Genomic DNA, 6427 nt, shown 5'->3' with positions numbered 1-6427 from the left:
ACCCACTTAGTCCATTGTTGTATGTGTCACGGATAGATCATAAGCTCAAGCGACAAGAAAGAAGATAGACAAATGGATGAGTAGTATTAATGGAAAGACTCCATAACTAGTGTTTTTCACCTTGAATTCCTTCAAGGTGAACTCCTCTATTTATACTACATGGCATGCATACTTGTTGCACGCATGTGAATCTACAATAGAGCATGTAGGTATGCATGCATGTGCCAAGTGTAAATACTACAAGGGAGCAACTATGCACATAATGCTAGCAAAACAATAAGGACCAATTACATACATAATTGTGTACTAGATATATTGGTTAACCAAAGATACTATATTATAACATGGTCGTGTCAAAAGTTCGAATCTTGACATCATCCCCCCTTACGACGCCGCCTTCCCAAATCGGCCGCTAGTTTGTGGGGATATCAGTGATGAAAATCTTGGATGACCTTTGGGGCATTTTGTAAATTTTCCGATGGTTCCCACATGGCCTCAGACATGGGGTAACCCCTCCATAGGACAAGGTATTGCAAGTGTTGACGGTGCCAACGCGAGTCAAGGATTTGGTCGACCTCGTATTCCTCCCCTATCGTCAATTACATAGGTGGTGGTGGAGGGGCCTAACGTCTTGGGAGTTGTGAAGCATAATGGGGTTCGAGGAGGGAGACATGAAAAACATCATGAATCCGGAAGTGGGATGGAAGGGCGAGCCGGAAGGCGACGAGATTGATGCACTCGATGATACGGAATGGTCCCAACTTCTTGTAATCAGGTTACGCACATGGACGAGTAGTAGAGATGTGTCGATGTAATAACCAGACCATGTCTCCAACGACAAAGTGTGGAGTGGCAGATCGATGGCGATCAGCCTGTTGCTTGTATCGTTCACTAGCAAGATTAAGCTCCAAGGATAAATCATGATGTAGTTCTTCCAAAATGCGAGCACGATCCTCCGCCGAAGGGTTCACGGAAGTGGTAGGAAGGGAAATGTTGAAGCGAGGATGTAAACCATAGTTGGCAAAGAAGGGAGTGATGCCAGTCGATGCATGGAGAGAATTATTGTAGGCGAATTCTGCGAGCGAAAGTAAGTTGACCCAATCATCTTGTTGGTAACTAACAGAGCACCGAAGATACTACTCAAGGATTTGGTTGACACGCTCCGTTTGCCCGTCAGTTTGGGGGTGATAAGCGGATGACAACTTGACAAAGATGCCTAAAGTTTGTAGCAGGCGCTGCCAGAAGTCAGAGACAAACTGGGGTCCGCGATCGGAGATGACATCATTGGGGAGTCCATGCAAGCGTACCACATTGTTGATTAGTAGATGCACCATTCCTTCTCCGGAAATGGTTTTGGAGCACGGAGTGAGGTGAGCCATCTTCGTAAACCAATCGACAACGACCAACACCGAGTCATAGCTATTGTCCAAGGGTAGATCAGTTATCAGGTCCATAGAGATAGAGGCCCAGGGATGACGAGGACATGGAAGCGGTTGTAGTAAGTCGTATGGCCGATGGTGAATGGCTTTGGAGCGAGCACAAACCTCACAACTCTTTATGTATTCTTTGACCAACTTCCATGGTTGTGGCCACAAATACCCCCGAGAGAGTAGCTCGAGGGTTTTCGCGACCCCGAAATGACCTACAAGTGGGTCATCGTGGCATTCCCGCAACACCCGGGTGTGACATGGGCCCTCTGGGACGTATAAGAGATGATCTCGGAACAACAAACCCTCTTGTATGGTGAAGGTGTCAAGATCCTTCCTTTTGGTCGCCTTGGAGGGGTTTTACAGACTATCTCAAATCTCATTGGCAAATACATTGGTCTTGGACGCATCAGTGATCTGTTGGAGTAATGAATCCTCCTGCAACATACAAGTGGCAAAAAGATGCAATTGGTTGGGTTTCAACAAACGTCTAGATTGTTGAGCATAAGCAGCATCCCTAGGGCGGAGTGCAAGGTCAGCTTGGCGAGAAAGGACATCAATCTTCCCATGTTGGTCACCAGGTCGAAATACGATCTCAAAATCGTAGTCGGCGAGAAATGTCAACCAACGGGCCTACCTTCGATTTAAAGTACGAGTGGTGGAAAAATAGACTAAATTTTTATGATCAATCACTACCTGGACACGATGTTGTGCGCCGGCCAAGTAGGGTCTCCATTCTTCAAAGGCAGTAATGATAGCAGTAAGCTCCTTGTCGTATATGGGATAATTGATTTCGGATGTCGTGAATTTCCGGGAGTAGTAAGCCACTGGGTGCATTAGGTTGGTGTCATCTGCATGGGATAAGATGGCACCAATGGCGAAGTCAGAGGCATCGGTTTCGACTTGGAAGGGTTTTGTGGGGTCGGCATGTAGCAACACTAGGGCAGTGATGAATGCGTGTTTGAGTGAGTCGAACACATTTTACGCCTCCGAGGTCCATAAAAATGGAGTGCCTTTACGGGTGAGATCGATAAGAGGTTGTGCTAGGGTGGAAAACCCCTTGATGAAGCAACGGTAAAAATTCGCGAAGCCGAGGAAGGATTGCACATCTTTAAGTCGCCTTGGAGTCGCCCATGCCTGAATGATAGAGACCTTCTTCATATCCATGGTGATGCCAGTGGACGAGATGATGTAGCCCAGAAATTTGATCGAAGTATGGTCGAACTCACATTTCTCGCCTTTGGCATAAAGGCCATGCTCGCGAAGTTTGGCAAGAACTAATCGGACTTGGCGAGTGTGCTCCTCCATGTTTGGCGAGAAAATGAGAATATCATCAAGGTAAATGACAACAAAATGATCAAGATATTCCCGGAATATATCATTCATCATATGTTGAAAAACTGTTGGAGCATTAGTAAAACCAAAAGGCATTACCTTGTATTCGAAATGCCCATACCGTGTTCGAAATGCAGTTTTCCATTCATCCCCCGGCTTGATGCGTACTAGATTGTACGCTCCACGCAGATCAACTTTGGAGAAGACACGCGCAATTCGGAGTTGATCAAGGAGTTCGGGGATCAGAGGTAGCGGATAGTGGTTGCGCACAGTGAGTTTGTTGAGACCTTGATAGTCGACGCATAAGCGTAGAGAGTTGTCCTTCTTCTTCACAAATAAAATGGGGACCCCGTCTGGTGACTTAGAAGGTTGAATAAATCCTTTCTCGAGGTTCTCATCGAGATACACACGAAGGGCCTTCAACTCTGGTGCAGACAACGCATATAGAGGACCAAAGGGTGGACACGCATCTTCTTGAAGATCAATCGGACAGTCGTTGAGCTGGTGTTCAGGCAAACGATCAGCATTACATTTTTCAAATACGTCGGAGAAGTGTTGGTATTTGTCGGGAATAACATGGAGTGTGTTAGAAACAACGCCACAAACAAACCCATCCTAGACCGATGATGGGGTAGTCAAATCGGAATCGACCTTCTCCGAAGGATGGGAAACTGAATTTACCTTCATACTTTTGCACAAGCATCCTGGCTTGCTAAATGTGATCGAGCGGTTGCACCAATCCATGATTGGATTGTGCGCCTCCAACCACGTTAGTCCTAAGACGATCAGATGTCGAGGAGATGCAATGAAGTAAAAGGTGAGCTCCTCCTGGTGTGAACCCACACAAAGCCCTAATGGGATTGTAGCTTGAGTAATTGCAGCTGACGAGAGGACGCACCCGTCGATGGCTTCAACGGGAATGGGTTTTGAGAGGCCAACGACAGGTACGCCATGTGCTTGGGCAAACGCGATGTCGATGAAGGAAGAAGATGCCCCAGAATCAAGTAAAGCAACAGACTGAATGGAACTAGAGTTAAATGAAAGCCATACCTCCAATGTGAAATTGCCTGATGGTCCGGCAATGGAACCAAGAGAATGTGGGCGAGGGGAGATGTCCAGTTGCATGGCTCCTACTGCAACCGAACGATGTCGTTTTCCGGATGGTTGGGGTCCATTAGCTCGATGGAATTGTGGCGATTACTCCTAGGACAATGGTGAACGACATGACCGGAGGCGCCACAATACATGCACAAGTCATTAGCCCGCCGAAATTGTCGTTCAACATCAGTCAATGGTCGAAATCGGGCTTGATCAATTTCCATGGGGACAGGAGCATCTGCCAAAGTAGGGGAGTGTGATGCAGTCGGTGGGGGGTATGGTTGGGGTTGTATGACCGGGGCGTGTCCTGGAAGTGAATGAGGTGGAACCCAAGTACGGCGCTGTTCCAGGCGAAATTCGAATAGACGATTGTCACAATGGATTGCTTGTGAAATCGCTTGGGATAACGAGGTGGGCTCCGGAAAGTTTAAGAGAAGATTCTTGACATTGCTTCGAAGGCCGCGCCGAAAGTGATCAACTAAAGCTTGATCATCCCAATTGACGTCGCATGCTAGTTGTCGAAATTCTAAAGCATAGACCGAAGTTGCATGCGAACCTTGTTCAAGTGCATAAATCTTGTTAAGATTTGTACGTCGTCGGTCCGTCTCTCCAAATGTGGCCTCTAACTCGGCGAGGAAGGTGGGAAAGTCCTCCAATAGAGGTGAAGAGGTTTCTACCAATGGTGCAAACCAAGCTTGGGCCGGACTAGAGAGAAGGGTGCCCACAAGGCCGACTTGTCGAAGACCATCTCCATAGCGTTGAGGTTGTAGCCGAATGATAAGTTGAACTTGGTTGATGAACCCTCGGAAACGCGACCTCGTTCCATCAAATTTTTCTGGGAGGCTAACCTTAGGCTCAAGAAAATGCGATGAAGCTAAGCTAGATGTTGGTAGAAGATCGGGCTCTAGGCTAGGTTGTTGTGGGAGACTAGGCTTCGAGGGTTGTGAGGATAGGGAGGCACCGACTTGAAGTTCTTGTAAAGAATTTCGAAGAGCTTCATTTTCAAGTTGGAGTTGTCGTAAGGCTACCATTATTTGGCCTAACTCACTAGTTGAGTCGGACATAGCTATGGCTTATGAGAGGGAGAGCTATGAGGATGGGAAGGTGAACAAACTGTCATGGATAGATCATAAGCTCAAGAGACAAGAAAGAAGATAGACAAATGGATGAGTAGTATTAATGGAAAGACTCCATAACTGGTGTTGTTCACCTTGAATTCCTTCAAGGTGAACTCCTCTATTTATACTACATGGCATGCATACTTGTTGCACGCATGTGAATCTACAATAGCATGCATGTGCCAAGTGTAAATACTACAAGGGAGCAACTATGCACATGATGCTAGCAAAACAATAAGGACCAATTACATACATAACTGTGTACTAGAAATATTGGTTAACCCAAGATACTATATTATAAAATGGTCGTGTCAAGATTCGTGTCAAGAGTTCGAATCTTGACAGTATGCTAAGTTACTTATTCCTTGTTAGGGATGTTATTGAGCCATGCTATTAATGGTGATATTGCGTGTAAATACTACAAGGGAGCAACTATGCACATGATGCTAGCAAAATAATAAGGACCAATTACATACATAACTGTGCACTAGAAATATTGGTTAACCCAAGATACTATATTATAAAATGGTCGTGTCAAGATTCGTGTCAAGAGTTCGAATCTTGACAGTATGCTATAGTTACTTATTCCTTGTTAGGGATGTTATTGAGCCATGCTATTAATGGTGATATTGCGGGTCTACAACCACCACCCCCCAACTCCATTCTCCATGTTCACCTTAATGCTTACACTCCTTCCTTTTTTGTTGTCCGATGATCAACAAGAAGATTAGCAGATAACATAATTTGAAACGACCACAAAAGCAGTCAAGCAAATCAAAAGACAAGAACTCCTTAGAAAAGCTTGTAAACTCATGTGCCAAGGCTCAAGTTTACTCATACCCTTGAAAAAAGCCACAATTTTACTAGTAACTCATGTGCCAAGGCTCAAATATCACTCTAGAGTCTACATACTACTTTCTTAGATACAATTCTGGAAAATGCAAGGTTCAAATGCATGACCTTTTAGTCTCTTGCAGACAATCTTACTAACAAACCTAAAATATAACATCTCTGCCATGACAATATAAAAAAATAACCTTTGTTATTCTCTACAACAATAGCGAGGAACTTATGGCAAGGTAAATTCCCTAAGCCAATGAAAGGATTGAATGACATATGTTGAGAGACAAGCTCAACATTGGGTGCGTAAATAGGTACGTAACCTAGTACGTAGACTGGGTGCGTAAAACCGTATGCAAAGTATGGTCGTGGCAGTGTTTAAACCAAGAGGCCATTAGAACGTTATTCCTCGTAAGGAATAGTTTTGGGAGTTAGTGTAGAAGGCTTATTTATGAGCGGTCAAGTACTGGCAGTACTTGTGTCAGCCCAATAGTCAGGGCTTGTATAAAAGGTGCTCACTGAGCACGGAATATGTATAGAGAACATAGAGAATTATTTGAATATAGTTTTGTATTTCTGCTCTCTCTGTCTCTCTCCCTCTCTTTCTTT

Source organism: Azolla caroliniana, unplaced genomic scaffold, assembly GCF_043228905.1.
Source record: "Azolla caroliniana isolate FFs.n. ecotype wild unplaced genomic scaffold, voAzoCaro1.0.p SCAF_14, whole genome shotgun sequence".
In the NCBI taxonomy this organism is placed as follows: domain Eukaryota; kingdom Viridiplantae; phylum Streptophyta; class Polypodiopsida; order Salviniales; family Salviniaceae; genus Azolla; species Azolla caroliniana.
This window is presented reverse-complemented; position numbering follows the sequence as displayed.